Source organism: Mesoplodon densirostris, chromosome 2, assembly GCF_025265405.1.
Source record: "Mesoplodon densirostris isolate mMesDen1 chromosome 2, mMesDen1 primary haplotype, whole genome shotgun sequence".
Lineage (NCBI taxonomy): Eukaryota > Metazoa > Chordata > Mammalia > Artiodactyla > Ziphiidae > Mesoplodon > Mesoplodon densirostris.
The window spans coordinates 80,777,606-80,795,895 of NC_082662.1; the positions used below are offsets into that span (position 1 = coordinate 80,777,606).

General features: G+C 41.5%; 1 protein-coding gene across 3 annotated transcripts in view; it reads left to right on the forward strand.

Annotated features, from left to right (window-relative positions):
* Positions 1–202: 202 nt before the first annotated feature.
* The window catches only part of LRRC8B (leucine rich repeat containing 8 VRAC subunit B), a 69,216-nt gene continuing 51,128 nt past the window's right edge, over positions 203–18,290 (forward strand). For all 3 annotated transcript variants that reach the window (XM_060090072.1, XM_060090075.1, XM_060090076.1), the window contains exon 1: positions 203–338. The gene's annotated coding sequence lies outside the window, so the exon portion shown is untranslated. The remainder of the gene's footprint in view (positions 339–18,290) is intronic.

An 18,290-nucleotide genomic window follows, 5' to 3' on the forward strand; every position in this document is an offset into this window, starting at 1 on the left:
ACAGCTGCTGCCCGTTTCTCCCCTTCCTCCTTCTCCTCCGCCGCCACCACCGCTGTGCGGCCAACGCCTCCGCCTCCTGCCTCCGCCCAGTACCCTCCTTCTCCCCCCGCGAACTTAGTCAGCGGTTCGCGCCGCCGCGCCCCGATTGGCCGGCGGAATGCGTCGCGTCACAATGGAGCCGGTCGGAGGCGGTGAGCCTGGCAGCGCTGGGGCTTCCCGCTGAGCCCGCAGCAGCCGGCAGCAACGAAGTGCGGGCGCGGGGCCGCCGCCGGCGCGCCCGGAGCGGCGCGGGGCGCACCCCGCGAGGAGCGCCGGATCCGGGGGCCGGAGGCACGCAGGTAGGTCGGGGCGGGACGCCCCTGGTCACCGAGGAGGAGCCGAGCCGACCCAGTTGGTGGGGGCGGAGGACCGGGTGAGGGGACGCAGCAGGTGGGGTTGGCCGAGTAGGTGCGGTTACCTGTCCGCGCCTCACCTGCGAGCCGGGCCTGCGGGCAGGTGGCTGGGCTAGAGAGATGAGGCGCGGTTTTGCCACTCCCTCGTCTCTAGGAGAGGGGGAGTGATACCCCCGAGGGACTTCTGGGTGCTGGGATCATTCGGGGCAGGAGGAGTGGGCGGCGCGACGAGGCGGTCTCATGTCTCCCCCAGCAGTCACGGCGCCGCACCTGAGTGTGAGTCCTCGGGGTGGTGCGGGAACCGGGTTCTGGTTTCCTGGGCTGGAGTCTCGCCCTCCCTAGATGAGCAGACCTCTCCGGAGGGCGTCCGCGCTCGGGTCGCTCTCCTTTGCCCCCTGCCCTGGCGCTGTTTGTTGGCAAACATTTTCTACTCGTGGGAAATCTACAATTGTTCGCCTACAATTTAATGGTGGTGTTGGCATTCGTTTGTTTGAAGGAGAAGGGAGCAACCTATACCCGTTTCGAGAGAGAAGCTAAGAGTTTCCCCTTACTGGGCTGCAGTTGAGCAGGTGCTGAGAGGTCAGAGGGAGGAGGCTGGGTGTTGGCTCATCACTGTGTCCTCACCTGACTTCCCAAAGTCCATAGGTTGCTTTTAGTCAGATGACATTTGTGGAAGACTTCTTTGTGGTCAGAAAGACTCCCTCTCAGCGGCCCCCTTCCCACCTCCCCGAAAAAAGGATAAACCTGATTTAAAAACGAAAACCTACCCGTGAACTTCCTTGAATAAATTCGCCTTGCCAAAAACTTTTAAGTCCGTAAAAAGATATCTGTATGAAAATTTTAAATTGCAAATAGTTAACCAACTTAACACAGGCAAAGTGTACACTGCTTTCTAAGAGGAAGTGAAATGGTATGTGTCTTTATCAGACTGTTAGGTCTCCTAAAACCTAAGTGTCAGGTTATAGTACACAGAAGCAATCAAACTGCAGTATAATTGTTTAAAAATTCCAGTACCCTCTACGTGCTGAGGTTCCACCTCCTGAGAACCGAAAATGCTCTTTGATTTGTGAGTGCCAAGGTGACTTTCTTTTGCCCCTGGCTTCCCTAGTCAACAGCTTCACCCTTGAAGGAATATAAAATGTCAGCCAATCCCACAAGTGACTGAGCCCCTAACATGTCAGACGTTACTCTTAGTTCAGGTAATGAGGGGGACAGTGTTGTTGCTGAGTGTACGGTTGAGTCATGATACCTACTCTCCATCTACTACATGTTAGAATTAAATTTACTATTCTTTGAAACGTTCTTTTTTTCTTAAATTGGAAAAGTGTTCCAACATGTCCAGCCTAACAGGAAGATTCTCACATTGGGAGTGATTTCATTTGACTGGTTAAGATTTGCTTTTTAAAGACCATTCCCCTCCCCATTGCTGTTTCATTCCTCCGAATCCTCAGAATGAAAGCACCAACGTTAATTAAAATGAAAAAGGGCCCTAATCAATATCACTGGAAAAGGGTACCAGGTCTTTCAAGTTTTTCTTTTTTTTTAATAGAATTTATTTTTTAGAGCAGTTTTAGGTCCACAGCAAAATTGAGAGTAACTGCAGAGAGTTCCCATGTACCCCCTGCTACCATTCATGCATAGCCTCCCCCATTATCAACATCCCCCACCAGAGTCAGTACACTTGATACAATAGATAAACCTACGCTGAGACATCATTATCACCCAAAGACCATAGTTTAGATTAGGGTTCACTTGGTGTCGTACATTCTATGGGTTTGGCCAAGCATATAACAACATGTATCCACCATTATAATGTCATCAGAGTATGATACTATATCATATTATCACTGCCCTAAAACTCTTCTGTGATCTTCCTATTCATCCCTCCTGCCCCCCCCCAACCCCTGGCAACCACTGATATTTTCACTGTGTCCATTTTCCAAAATGTCTTGTAGTTGGAATCAGTCTGTAGCCTTTTCACATTGGCTTCTTGCACTTAGTATTATGCATTTAAGTTTCCTCCATGTCTTTTCATGGCTTGATAATTTTTCTTTTTAGTACTGAATAATATTCCATTATCCCTCCACATTTTTTTAGGCTGTGTGGGTATTTTCCTTCAGTGGTTTGAAATTTGTGATTTTTTGTTTTGTTTTCTGGAGTTGAAGGTTGGAAATAATATGTAGAAGATTCTTGTTTGAGCCAAAATTTTTATTTATAAAAAAGTTTTTGTAATTTTAAAATCCTTTTTGATGGTATCCAAGTATTTTTTTGTTCCTTTTTGATTTTTTACTGCCCATAAAAAATAGCCTATTTAATATCTGATGTTCATTTAGTGTTTCTCAAGTTGAATTTCCAAATTTATTTTTTGCTTCTCTTTCCAGCATCCTTCTAGCTTACACTGATATTATCAGAAACAAATGTATGCTCAATCTGTCGTGTTACTCCAGACTCGGTGGCATGGTTTTCATTGCCTCCTATATAGCATGTCCCTCACTGCTCTCCTGACGCAGGGAGTATTGCTTACTCTGCAAACAGTACAGACCTGCGACCACTCATAGGAATTTGGGAGGTCCAATTATAGTATGGAATTTCTTTAACCAGTTGTAAAATACATTCTAATTTCTGTCATGTCTGTTTTCATATTGCTGCCTTTTCTTTTATTGCTATTGCCCACTTGCATTTTATTTCCTATCTATATTTCCTAAACTTCCTACACACCTTTATTATGACTTAGGTTTTTTTCTCGTGTTTAAAATAATGTCTTTGGCAGACATAACTTATTTTTCCTTTTCTGGATCATTAAGATTGATCTTAAATAAAATTAGGCCTAACTCCAATCACTGTATCTCTCTAAGTTCTTTTCAGTGCTGTTCATTTAGAAATTGAACAAAGGGTAATAATAAACTCCCTGTTCTATGACTTCCTCTTATTTAGGATTCTACTCAATTGCAACACAATTTAAATTCACTTCTGCAATGCTGTTGTGAACCCATGTAAAGGAAATGAATAAAAATGAGTTGTCAGAGCTTCAACCTTGACCTTTACTTTTGCCTTTTTGGTCTTGATATGGGTCATGTGATTCTGCTTGATATGGGTCATATAATTCTGCTTGTTTCTTTCCAGACTGTGTATCTTTGAACTTCATCTCCTGCTTCTTCAATTTCAGGATTCCTTGTAATTCTTTGTTGTTTGTTTCATCCTGTGGCCATTTTCAGGGCTCTATTCTACAATGCCCGCTCCTCGGTCAACAGCATCTTTCAGAGACATTATCAGCTACACAGCTTCTATTTCTCTTCTCTTTCCAGCTCCATGCAGGTGACTGAGATCTTCCTCCGCCCATCTATGATGGAGACTAAATTTTTTACTGTCCAGTAGCATATTCCCTTTGATTGTCTCAGGTATGCAGATTTGAAAGCATATTCAAACCTTCCTTCTTTTCTTCTTTCAAATTTTTTTTCAGCATTTTTACATTTCCCCCTCAAGTCTATTGCAGATTATAATCAGGAGTTCTTCAGGCTTCTGCCTAAGAGTGTGAACTGTGCAGACTGATGAGCCTGGGTTTGAACCCTACACTATCACTTTGGATGAGTTGCTGGATTAGTTAAGATTAGCTGTCAGTTACAGAGACCTCAAAGAAAAATTGCTTAAACAAAGCGATGTTTGTTTCTCTTTCACATTAAAAAAAAAAAGCTTATGGAGGGACACTCCAGAGCTGGTATTATGATTTTACAAATCCCCTGAGACCTAGGCTGTTTCCACCTTTTTTTTTTTTTTTTTTTTTTTTTTTTTTGCGGTATGCGGGCCTCTCACTGTTGTGGCCTCCCCCGTTGCGGAGCACAGGCTCCGGACGCGCAGGCTCAGCGGCCATGGCTCACGGGCCCAGCCGCTCCGCGGCATATGGGATCCTCCCAGACCGGGGCACGAACCCGTATCCCCTGCATCGGCAGGCGGACTCTCAACCACTTGCGCCACCAGGGAGGCCCTGTTTCCACCTTTTAGAACTACCAAATATCAAATGAGGCCCTCAATCTCATGGTCCTAAGTGGAGCTTCAGCCATCACATCCAGGTTCCAAGTGTAGAAGGGAGGACGAAAGGAAGGGAAGAAGATGGGAAAAAGCAAGAGCCCAGGGTCTCTTAAGGAAATTTCCTGGAGGCTGTCATACATTTCTTGTTAAATCTCATTGACCAGACTTTAGCAATATGACCTCACCTAGCTGGAATAGAGACTGGGGAATATTGTCCTTACTGTAGACAACCTTATGCCCAGCTAAAACATGGGATTTTCGCATCCTTAGTAAAATGGGGGAAAGGAACATTGGAGTAGTCGAACACCACTCTTATTCTACACCTTTTTTTTCTTGACTATTGTTATCCATCTCACAGAATTCTTAGGATTAAAAGAGCTCTTAACATGAAAGCATCTAATCCAGTATCCAGTATCTGGCATAAAACAAGCTTTCAGTAAATGTTAGTTCATATTCCTCCTTATTCCTTTTTCATGAATTGTCTCATTTCTCTACTACCACATCATTGGCATCCAAATCCTATTTTAAATACTGGCCCCAATCGATGGTACTAGACTGTAGTCTTGTACCTTATCATGGGAGGGAGTAACGCCTTATTACTCAATGTCACACCTATTTCTTAGCTTATAGTGTGGCTTCGATTTAAGATATAGCTCTTGGAATCAAATAGATCTAGATATGAATCCTGACTCTCCCACTTACTCAGCATGCCTCTTGCATCCTCAATTTCCTAATCTGTAACCTGGGGGTAAGGTTCAGATATGAGGAGTAAATGAAAAAAATGTATGTAGATTACCTAATAAACTGTGCCTGATGGAGTAAGTGGTAGCTTTTCTTTTTTAATTTGGCCTAATCTAGATGAACCTTTTTGAAAATGAACTCTTATTCCATTAAAAAAAAGTTTTAAAATTGGTCACCTCCATACATATCCAAATGAGTATTGTTATATTGTTAGTCAGACTTTTTGAGAATTGTCCCCCAAATCAGTTTAAACCTAGCAAAGTCTTTCCTCTGTGTGTGTGTGTGTGTGTGTGTGTGTGTATGTATGTATGTATGTATTTATTTATTTATTTTATAAAAACCAGAATAGCTCAGCCTTAACCTTTTCCAGCCTTGATTTGAATGATTTTTTGCCACATGCACTCTCAGAAGCAGAAACTTTCCACCAATGAGTATATTTCATAGCATTTTTTTCAGCAGCTATTTGTTAAGCACCTACTGTGTGCCAGACACTGTGCCGGCTTCTAGGGACACAACAGTAAGCAAAAATGCACGTGGTCCATACCACCATGGAGGTTACATGTTACTGGGGGAGACAGGAGAATCAATCACTGCAAATACATGAAAAATTGCTACTACCAACGTTATTAGGTGCCGTGAAAGTATGTGCAAGCGTCTTATGGTTGGAGGTTGTATGGTGACTTTAGGAACAAAAATTGGCCAGGGAGCAGGAGCAGAGATGTTGTGGAAGTGTGGCTTGAAATGAGCTTGGACACGAGATGAGCCTGCCTTAAGCAGTGATCAGAGTGTGCCACAGGTTTCCAGCACCATTCCAAAGCAGCTGTAATGTTTGGAGTCATCTTTAAGTGTTCATAATATATAACTTCTCCATGTGATCCTCTGAAAGGGGTCACCTAATTCAGGAACAATTTAATTCTTTTCTAATTTATTCATGCTATATTGACAAACTTTAAATTCAGCTACTTTTTTCTTTTGGATACACCAAGCAGATGCATCTGAGAAAATTGGCTGTAAAGTAGGATCTTTTCAGAGAGGGTCAGAGGGTTGATCTGCATCACCCTTAGCAAGGGGAATTTGAAGCCATTTGGCTGAATGGGGGCACATGAAGGAACGTTGGCAGAATAGGTAGACCACAAAGCAGCAGTGGAAGATGACCACAGGAGGGGAGGCGTAGGCAGTATGTTCCAGAGAGCTGGCTGGACTGCTGTGCTTGGGATGGCGCATCTCAGAGCCAGCAGGCAGCCGAACATCCAGTCTCTCCAAGGCTTTCAGGCTCTCATTGACAGGACCCAGCTTGGCACCTTGGCAGTGGGGTACCATTTCTCCTTATCCTGTCCAGCTGAGCTAATGGGGCATCCTTTGGAGAAAATGTTGCCTCTCTAGTCCCTTTGAGGGCCTTGGAGGGTGGCTGGGAGGCTCTGCTCCCGTGTAACACGTGAGGACATGACAGAGCCTTGGGGGCAGAGCCGCCTGCCATTGGACTGCAGGTTATTTCTTGCTCTGAGCAGATGAATTTAAGATGAATTCTGTTCATCTGAAGATTTTAAAGTTCATCTCTCTAGGCAAAACTAAGTGAGTTTGTTCCTGGCCCTATTTCAATGCCGAAATAGGGAACTGAGCAATGACTTGTCTTCGAAAAGTGTGAGTCATGATGCAGTTTCTGGATGCACGATGCTGTGCTTGGTGGGCAGGTTCCCAGAGTATTTATGCTCTGCCAGCACTGCCCTAAGGGGGCGCAAGGCTTTCACCTCCACCCTCCCAGGAATGCCTTTGGAGCCGGGGCTTCCTCTGGCTCACCACTTGCCAAGTATTTGGAATTCCTCCCTCAGGGCACCCCAACCTTGTTCCTACCTCTGGGGCTTCTCAGTTGCTGCTCTATGCCTGGACCGCTCTTCTCTTATGAATCTGCATAGCTGCTTCCTTCTCAATGGAAGGTCAGCTCCAATGACCTCAGGTATAGTTTCCCTGATCACCTCAGATAAAGTACCCTTGCCTTTCTCCGTCCTAGTCTTTCAGGCTTTGGTTTATTGTTTGCTGGCTTGTTTATCTTCTGTTTCCCTCCCCGCCCATACCAGAATATAAGTTACGTGAAAGCATGGATCTTGTCTCCCTTGTATATCTGCCCTTAAGCCTGGTATGTAGTGGACTCCCCAAACTGCTACATGTGATTTTGGGCAAAAAAAAAAAAAAAAAAAATTACCCCTTTGAACTTAAAATGGGGATGATATCACTGGTGCTACCTGCCTTATGGAACAGTAAGGGCCTGGAGTTAGTGTACCAAAGATACTTTTTCCCCCACCAAAACTTGCTAATCATCTTTAGATTCCATATTTTTGCAAATAGCAATACCATGTACCCAATTACATAACCCTAAAATGCGTAGAACTCACTCTGGGCTTCTCTTTGCTTTGTTCCCCCCTTAACTGCTCCTTAAAGGATGGTGACCAGTTTGTCCAGAGGCCACACCCTTAAGGTACCTCCCAACAGTGCCCTTCCTTTACAGTCTCTTGACTGCCTTGAGTCTTTTCCAGGACTGCTGCTAATTGCCTCCAAATGGTAGTTAAGTTTGTAGTCTTTCCTATCTTCCCCCCACCAAATTGGTTGTCCACACAACAGGAAAATAATCATTGTGAAAGGCAAAGTTCATACCACGACTACCTGGTTTAATAATCCTTTAATGACTTGCTTTGCCAAAGGATCGATTCCAAATGCCTTGGAGAGCCATATAATACAGTCTTCCTCCGTCTGCTTCTACAACTCTCCAGCTTCACCTCTCACTGCCCCCCGCTCCCCACCCCGTCATTTCTAAATCACCAACGCGTGCACCATGGACACAGCGTGCACAATCGCACCCCCATGCACCAGCCATCTTAAACTGTCTGCAGTGCAGGGAGGAAGGTACAAGGTAGCTAGATGGCTTCACTCCATGGCTTTTTTTTCCTTTTCTCTCTCTGTGTTCATATCCCCTTGTCAAACACCTGCCCATCTTTCAAGAGTCAGTTCAAGCATACCTATCGTGGAAGACCATTCCAGACCCTTCCCTCTGCCTACCACTCGTAGGAGCTCCTGAATCCCGTCCCTGTGTTGCCTCTGATGCTTGTGCATCTGTTATATTCCCTCTGCCAGAGAATGCCTCTGCCTCCTCCTAGGTGCTCCTTCATGATAAAGGATGAATTTTGTTCATCTCCCGAGTGAGCTTCCTGAGCCAGGCATTATACTTGGCATGTAAACTGATATGTGGGAAAGCATTAGGCAATAAAATTCAGTATACTTACTATCTAGTCCAGGGCCTTGTTTCAATAGTGTACTTTTGACTGGTATTTGGAAATCTGAAAGATTTCCTTGAAGGTTAGAAGTAGGAAGAAGAGTTATTGTATATATGCTGTTAATAGATATCAGTTGAATGACCAAAATATTTTGTTAATGAGCTAGTGTTTACTGAACGCTTACTGTGTTTAGAGTTCTGGATTTGGCCATTTGCAGGAGATGCTTGACTCAGCTCTTGGACTTTACTGAAATAATTCTGGCTCTTTCTATTAGAAGTCAAAATTTTAGATGGTCAGCACAGGTTCTTGGCTTACAGGCAGTTTATGATCTCCAAGGGTGCTTTCAATTCCAGGCTTGGGGACTAAACTTGGGCACAGAGTACAGCAAGATAGAAGCAACTTTTTTTTTTTTTTTTTTTTTAAATCTGGCTGCATGGGGTCTTAGTTGTGACATGTGGGCTCTAGTTCCCTGACCAGGGATTGAACCCAGGCCCCCTGCATTGAGAGCGTGGAGTCTTAACTGCTGGACCACCAGGGAAGTCCTTACAGGCAGTTTAGAATAAAGTGTCTGATAATGTTTTTATCCAGTACCCCCTAAAAGGATTTTGAAACACTGTGTCCTCTCCTCATACATTTTAAAAGTTAATATCTAAATTTTTTTATAGTTGTAAAAAATGGCACTTCTGATATTAGAAATACTGATTTAAAAAAACACTTTTTAATGTACCCAGTGGAAGCTAAATTAAATACCACAGTGATTTCATATCTACCATGTCATCCATTTAAAAAACACACAAACAAGCTGGTCTAGAAAAGCTGGGAATTTTTACATAGTTGTTTCCCTTGTGGAACTCATTTCATTCTTCTTCTATATAACCTAATCCCCATGTAACAGTCTTATGTTTGAGAATCTGTCACTGATTACCTTATCATACTCTTGTGACGCACATATATACACACTATATTTTTTTAAGTTCTTGTGACAATAAGCCTCTAAATGTTAAACAAAATTTCATTTGGATTGAGTTTTTATGATTTTGACTAATATACGATTGACCAGAACAAGTATATTAGAATTTTGATGAATAAGTATTAAGCATAGGTAAAATTTTATGGAAAATAACTTCTCAGTGAGATGCCTGGGGCTTAAAAAGAGTTTATTTATGCATAAGTAAAACTTATTGCTAAAATAAGGTAGGCTTCATAATCAAGGCTTCTTTTTAAGTGTAAATGCTTGAGACACCTTACCACATAAATAAGTGTATGGGAATGAAGGCAGTATAATTCCACTCTATTTTTTAAACTCCTGAGGTGTATGACAAAAGTTACCTAGTGATTGATCACAAAAATGATTTTCCATGTTCTGTTGTCTAACAACTTGATTGGGTCTCCCTCCAATGTTGTTTGAAGCAAAGAAATGGATTCTTTCCCCAACTCCCAAAAGGATTTCTCAGTCTTGAAAGTCAATCACTTTCTTAACATCTATAACCCTACAAGTATTTCAAATGACCCTCTCAGCTTGGAGCCCTGGAGAGTTTTACTCCCCAAGGCAATGCACCACACGCAGACTCCTGAGAAATGAGATGTTTACCTTTCTTGTGGAACGTGGGGAGAGGATGACTGTGAAAAGGGAAAAAAAGGGAGGTGGCCAGAAGGAACCAGCTGGACATCAGGTGTTCTGAAACACATACTTTTAGACGAGGGTTAATTGGTGATCTGGAAGTAGATTCTACCAGAGTACTCCTCCTTCCAAAAACAAAAAGCCCCCAAACCCCTTACCCCACTTTGAAGATCAACTGGTTTGGGTGCTAAAGAAAACTTTTCAGTCAAATTCACTAGCAACTCTAAGGAAAAAGTCCCCAATAGGCCAATTTAAAGATTTCTTCTTGGTGGACAAGAACATTCAAAAGGGAAAGAACATGGTTAGAGCTTATCACTCTTTTAAAAAGACTTGATGGAAGCTAATTTGATACCAAAGTGATAGAATCACCATTATCCATTTTAGGAATGTACACTCAAACTCTCCTAGAATATTTAGAAATAATACATAATTTTTTTATACGCATTGTTAGACTATATACAAATAGAATGTTGGTAAGGATCACCAGGTGCTTGACCGACAGTCACCTAGGTCAGTGGGTGACTGATTTCTAAGAGCAAGTCTTAATCCCATTGAAAAAAAGTTTTCTGCCACGTTTTAGCAGGAAATTAGCATTAGCAGGAATGCTAATTTCTTTCCAAGAGGAGGTTGTGAATTACATGCAAAAAGGTTTGGTCCCAGGCTAGGTTTGGGACATTTTTTTCTTTACAGAGTAATGCATTCTGAAGGGAGAGGAGTTGAGCCTGGCTGTCATTCCCATTGATTAGTAAGTCTTTATTGGGTCCTCCTGGATCCTGGATGCTCTTGACACCCTGTATGTAAGGACACTATACAGATGTCCCCTGTGCTCTTGCCTTCTCCCAGCAGCTTGTAGCAAATCTCTCCTGAAACACTTTACAGGGACCCCCACCACATTACTTACTCTATTATACATTTGTACATCACTTCTAACATACTGAAGCATTTATATGCACATTTATTCTCCTGATGACCTGTGGGAGATGGGGCAAGTGTTATTCCCAGGATACAAACGTGGATACTAAGTTATAAAAGGATTGTGGCTTGTCTCAGCAGACTCTACAAGTTAGCTGTAGATCTGGTGCCTGATGAAACAACTTTTTCTACAGTATGTTGCCTGCCTCCTTTTCCCAGATGTGTTACTTTATAGAAGGCTCTAAAAATTGAAAAGCTTGCCTTAATGTGATCATATGAAGATTAAGTAAGACAGATATGCTCACAAAATGCTTAGTAGAGTACATTGCTCTTAGCAGGCCCCCAGAGTTTAAAAAAAAATGTATTTGAATTTTGGGTCTGCCATGCTTCATTTTATGGATTAAGAAAAAATTTATTCAGTATTTTTTGAGCACTTAATATTTGCCAGGCACTGAGAATAAACCCAACAATGAAGAAAACAGCATGGAGCGTACATCCTAGAGGAGGGAAGATAGACGATAAGCAAATCCAACATATGATATCATGTACTGAGTGCTCTGATGAACAATGAAGCAGGGTACAGGGCTAGAGAGTGGTTGGCGGCTGGTAGTGGTTGGTGACACAGGGTGGTCAGGGAGAGCATCCCTTGGGTGAGGACTTTTGAGAAGACCTGAGTATTACACTCACCTGAGTCTGAGCTCAAAGCCTTGAGTTTATTTGGGTAAGTTGATTCAAGTCATGGTATTCTAGAGTTGTGTGGAAGAGATCTTACAGAGTATCGATTTTTAACCTTTTTTATATTATAGGTATCCTTGAGGGTCTTTCCCAGAATACTACACACATATGCATAACATTTTAACATGCCTTGAAATCATCCTTAGAACACCTCAAGTTCATATCCCTGTTCCATCTCAGTTTTTCTTTTTACTGATAAGACATTAAGGTTGAAAAAGGCAAAGTAAAAATCATCCAGTGTCACAGCTAGTTAGCGGCTGAGTCAAGGACCTAAGATTCCCATAAAGTTGTCCATTGCTTTTGCTGTTAAACTCTCTAAGTTGCTAGTGTTAAACTCTCTCAATTTGGTCCATAAAGCATCTCTTGTTTTTTAATATATACACCATTTTTATTTACGTAGAAAACCTCCCCAAGTAGCTTATGTGGCCAGTGTGGCTCCTTGTTCTATTTCCTGACCAGTAACAATATAAATAATATCCCAAGCATTCCAAATGTCCTAGAAAATTATGAACAAGGAGGACTCAGGGTGGCAGTAGAAAAGGAAAAAAACAAACAGAAACCAAAATAGAGACCTTGGAGTGTGAAGATGTTCTTACCGACAGCAGAGGGGCTGGAGGTGGGAAAGGCCTTGTCCCAGTTTTGACGGGGACAGGGACTCCCTAGGGTGAAACAACAGTCACCCTCACCACTCCACCCAGTGATTTCCTCTGGGGATATTTTATACAAAAACTTGGAAGATAAACTTGTCACTTTCAGGAAAATATTCATTGTATCAACTTATCTTCCCAGCCACACTTCCTTAACAGATGTCTCAACTTTAGTACAACAAAATAATCAAAAATTTTAAGTAGTAATCATCCACGCTGTGGAACTAATGTGTCATTTCCAAAATTGGATGCTGTGTAAAGGTTTTGATTTGCACACAAGATTTTTTAATAAAATAGACCTGGCTTTAAAACCTCCAAAAGTTAGCCACTCTACCTCCTACAAACACTGATATTTATTGAATTTTTAGGCTGCTTTCTGTTGTTGCAAAGAAAACCTACTTTTTCCATTAGAAGTGTCCCATAGTGTTGTGTTGATAGAATAATTCTAGCCTTTTCTCTCTTAACCAATGAAAGGCCCTTTCTTCCATAGTCCCCATCCCCACCCCCATTTCTAGGTATTTCTAGCCTACTTTTCCATCTGTGTGCCTTGTTGCTATGGTGATGGGCACCCTAGAAATAGAGAACAAAGCAGATATAATAAGCATCTCCTACATGGTTCACAATGCTAAAAAGGGATCTAGGTTTTTTCAGGCATGGATGGTTCTTTATTGGTGGTAGAACTGAACCAACCCAACTGGGAGGGGGCACTAGGGTTATGAGCTGATTCAGGCCCTACTTTTCCCATTGTTCTACACTTCACCAGACCTTTCTTTACCCATGATCATGAAGGTGAGCAAAGAGCATTAGGAGCCTGTGGAGCGGATGTAGTACAGAAATTAATGCCACAGAGTCACCCCACTGCAAAAGACAGATCTACTGAAGCGTATTACATGGGAGGAATCTTGGGCTGGTCTTACGGTCTACCAGTTGTTAATCCTATGCTTGAGTTAGTATTGTTCAACTTAATCTTGCAGTAGAGGAGATTTGCCAGTTTAGGTTTTCCTCCCTTCAAAGTATTTAGTCAGTATTAGACTTTTTAAAAAATTAAATAAAAATCTTTCTTGATTACCGATAGCTTGCAGTATTTGCTCCCATCCATTGAATTTTTAAAAAATAAGTGGTTAAACTAATGTGCACTTATTTTGTACTTGTTTTAGAATTACAATTAAATATTCTCTCTATATTATGGAAATTAGTGTTTTCCATAAGATCTGGGAGAAGGTGCCCACAGGTAGTTTTTAACCTTCCCACATGTATGTTCATTCTTTCATATATTACATCTTCAAGTATCAGGTTCTTAGACACCCATAATGAAATACCCAAAGATTAAATAAAATATTCCAATTAACCAATTCCAATTTCCAGACACTTATTTTTAAATTGAATATTATGTTTTATAATCACTTATAAAACACTTATGCATCACTTATGTTTTATGTTTGTGTTTTATGTAGAGGGAAAGTAGTTTTTAGCACAGTGTTTTAGCTTGTAAAGTCATGGGACGTGAATCAAGTTTTTGGAGCTAAAGAAGGTGAACATTCTATGTGTCTGTTGCATTGTGGCATGAGGGCCTGAAGTTCTTTTTGGCTCTAAATTCTTGTTTCTTTGGCCATGTGGCTCCTTTCTTTTTGCCTGATGAAATAGTATTTTGCCAGTTTTATCTGCTATAATGTCTCTTACACTGATGTGAAAATATGCTTGGAATCAATCTCACACTTCGAGATTTTTAAGTATATACCCAGTGTAGCCCTCCCTGCCAAAGTCAGCTATTCCCCTTTGTGTCATGAATGGAAGAATGAGAGCACTGGAGACTAGAGTGGGAGTTGGAACTCCCAGTGCTGATTCTGGCTCAGCCTCTGCCTGGGGTGGCCTTAGAGATACATTTTTAACCCCATAAGCAGCACTCAGCTTCATCAGGAGGAGCCCAGGAGCCACAAGGAAGGTTTTGAAGCAGAAGGTAACATCAGATTTGTTTTGGGAAGTGATGCTGGCCGTTATGTGGAGGATGTGTTGGAGATGTGAGAGATCATGTTGGGAGACCCAGTAGGGCAGTGGGGATGGAGCAGAGGAGACTCATATGAAACAAACTTGAGGAAGAGGTCATAGGAGTACATATTCTCATTTTCTTTTATCACAAGCATCCCATGGTAATTACATAAGTCCATCTATGCTTACTGAAATTTTACTAGTTTTACTATAATTTATAACTTTTCAGTTTTTTGTAGAAGGAAGGGACTAAGTTCCTTCTGATTATTTATGGAGTCCCCCAAATTCTCAAATTTCAGGTTACCAGTGAATGTACTTATATTAGCACAACTTTAAAAATCATAGCTTTGCTATAGGCTATGTCCCCCGCAAAATTCATATGTTAAAACCTAACCCTTAAGGTGACGGTATTGGGGGGGTGTCTTTAGGAGGTAATTAAGTCATGGGGGTAGAGCCTTCGAGAATAGGATTAGTGCCCTTATGAAAGAGACTCCGAGAGCTCCTTGCCCTTCCAACCATGTGTGGACACAACGAGAAGAGGTCCTTCTGTGAACCAGCAAGTGAGCTCTCAGCAGACACTGAATCTTCTGGCACCTTGGTATTGGACTTCTCAGCTTCTAGAACTGTGAGAAATAAATGTTGTTGATTAAGCCACCCAGTCTATGGGAGTTTGTGATAGCAGCCCGAATGGATTAAGACAGCTTCTAAACATGAGTGTCTTACTAGAAATGAGAGAAGACTTGGGAGAAGTAGTGTGTGTTCTGTGGGAAGAATAATGACTCTTTTTGCACAAGAGAAGTCTGTGGAAAGCAGGTAATCACTCTACACAGGACAGTTCCTTGTTTCCCAGAAGGCTTGAAAACTGTGGGCACGTTGGGTAGGTTTTATGGGGGGAGCAGGGCTTGTATTTGCCAGGAGTTTCCTCCTTCGTGGGCAGTTGTTTTCTTATGCCTCCTGGGCGAAAGGAGTATCCATTGCATTTGATGTTATCATCAACGTGAAGGGAGAAAGGCCAGGTAGAACTATGTCTATTTTTACAATTAAACTGGCGTTCTGAGTAGCTTAGCTCCCAAATAAGGTAGATGTTAGTCAGGATAAGAGTTCACTCTCCTTAGTCATTTTGCTGACTCCTCCTACTACATCTATGACTGAAGGAAGGGGTGAACGAATGAATGTGCGTTTAGTGTGCTGTTCATTTTATTGAGCTGAGCTACTTTTTATTCCCCTCAGAGATGTCTTTGAAGATTATCCACATTCTTGCTAGTCTTACGAGTTTACTGGTTGTGCAGGCATAGATAAATCCCATAACTGTCTCAGTTGCCTCATCTGTAAAGTGGAGATAACCTCATGGAGGTGTTGGGAGCATAAAGAAGTTAATTGATATAAAGGGCTTAGTAGAATATTTACATGTGGTTGGTTATCTTGTGGTGAGTGAGCATTAGCTTCCACAACTGAGTGTTACAATATGCTGAGCAAACTTGACTACTTCAGCCTCACATCAGCTACTTATAGGGGCCTCACAAAACACTGGGCTTGTTTTGTCTTATCTACCTAGGAAGAACTATTAGGGCAGGTTCCACTTGATTTGTCTTTTGATGATTTATAACTTGCTGTTTCAGTTGACTAGGCTTAAATGGACTTTTTCCTGGTTATTTTTAGAGTCAAATTACTTAATGCTGGAAAATTAGGCTTTTATATAGTTATTGATTGTACAGGAACACTACAAATTAGAAGAAATTATAGCTGTCCCAGGACCAGATTGGAAAAGCCTCTAAGTTTTTGTTATAGCCTGAAATTTGTTCAATCTGCACATTCTCTGAAATTCAACCTTGAATTATTCAGCAAATGAACAAGTAAAAAAAGTATGGTCCTTCACATTTTTAATGCATATTTTGAGATATGTAGACTTTAACTTTGAAAAGTTTTTCATGATAATTGATCAGCATGGGTAACAATACTCAAAAGCCACATAAATCTAGATAGCATAAAATTCTCATTTTTATCTGTAAGAAGCCTTGGAGCTCCTTTGTTTCTTTTCCTGTTCTGCATGAAGGTGAAAGCATCAGTGACTGGTAGTTTCCTTATCTTAAAGTGATCTAGACGAGAGAAAGTTTATTCTAACAATATGGTCTACTTTTGAAAAATGATGATTTTTTTTTTCAATCTCTGTACCAGTGTTTGTGTGAATGGAGAATGAGTTGTAAGGAAGCAGAGAGTTGCCTGGTGTGTGCATTGGCGAATGATGAGAGGGGAAAGGGAACAGAGGAAGGAAACTGTTCTGTACTTCACTCTTGATTCTGTGTTTTTCCTCTCTAGTGAAGTCCTCAGAGATGTTACACATGGTGCAGCAGTCTTATTTTTAAAACATTTCCTTTCCTAATGAGATTTCACTTTGGTGCTTTGTTGTCAGTGTGCTGGGAGTTCTGAAATGTTCTCTGTATTTATGTGAGTTTTGACCTAATAATCTCATGTGGGTTTACCAGGCTTAGCAGCTGTTGTTTTTACCAACTATTGCTAAATTCTGTTAATGTCCAAAGTTGAAAAACCCTTTTTTCTACATTGGCCTAGATTATCCAGAGTTTAAAAAAATTTAAGCCTTTTCCTCACCCCTTGTAATTTTCATTTACTTGCAAGAAAACGTATAATATTAATATTCTAATGGATGGTTTAGGTAGGCTGAACCTGTCTCTCACAGGACTCCAATGACAGCTTGCAGTGTCAATTGCAGAACAGCTTTTTTTTTTTTTTTTTTTTTTTTTTTTTTTTCTGTACGCAGGCCTCTCACTGCTGTGGCCTCTCCCGTTGCGGAGCACAGGCTCCGGACGCGCAGGCTCAGCGGCCATGGCTCACGGGCCCAGCCGCTCCACGGCATGTGGGATCTTCCCGTACCGGGGCACGAACCCGTGTCCCCTGCATCGGCAGGCGGACTCTCAACCACTGCGCCACCAGGGAAGCCCAGAACAGCATTTTTTTTTGATAAAGCCATCTATCCTCTTTTCTGCTGGAAGAAGGAGAGGCCTCAATTCTATTGTAATTTAAGTAGTGTTTAGTGTAATATGATAAATGTTTGCAGAGTGATAGTAATGATTGTTCTTTGACAAAGCAAAAGGAAAAGTTGAGAAGTCAAAGACTTTGAAAATGCCCTAGGAGAAAATAAATTCAGAATTAATAGCCATTTTGGGGGATAATTCTGCAGTTTTCTTTGAAGGAGGGCATCAGATGTTGAATTTTGCTTTTTCATGTAAGTAATGTAACAGGAATTTTTCTTAAATAGCTGACTGTATATCTTGCTTCCTTTGCAGTCTCTTAATTATAAGGCAGTGGTTTTTGAACTAGAATCTAGGTATGCTCTTGAATTCCTCTAGGGTTAATTTTGTTGGTTCTAAATCCCATCTGATCTCTATACTATCTTTCACATTCCCATTTTCCCTGTTGAGAGCTTAAATTTATTCCCATATTTCAGGATCCAAAGCAATAGTTTTTCTTATTATCAAATCAGATGGCCAGCCGTTTCTGCATTTACAGGTAATGATGTGTATCAACAACATGCTTTATAATTACAAGGCCATCTTTACATACATAATCGCATTTGACTCTGACAGTCCAGTGAGAGAGAGAGAGAGAGAGAGAGAGAGAATGGCTACAGTTAATTCCTATTTTATAGGTGAACTTTGAGAAGTCACTCAATATACCCAAAAATGACACACAAACAGAAGGACTAGGAGAAGAACTAGTTCTTATAGCTTCATGTCTAGTGTTCTTTCTGGCCTGTCATACTTTGTGGGCACACCCTGTTCTATGCCATGAGACGTTTGCCATATAAGCAATTGAGTCAATATGCTGTGTGAAATTGGTGTACCAAATTTTAATAAACTTTCTAAAACCAGGTTGTTATTCTTTAGTACTCTTCCTACTAATCATTATCATTGCACTGTCTGTGTAGTGAGAGCAGTTTCCTGCTTTC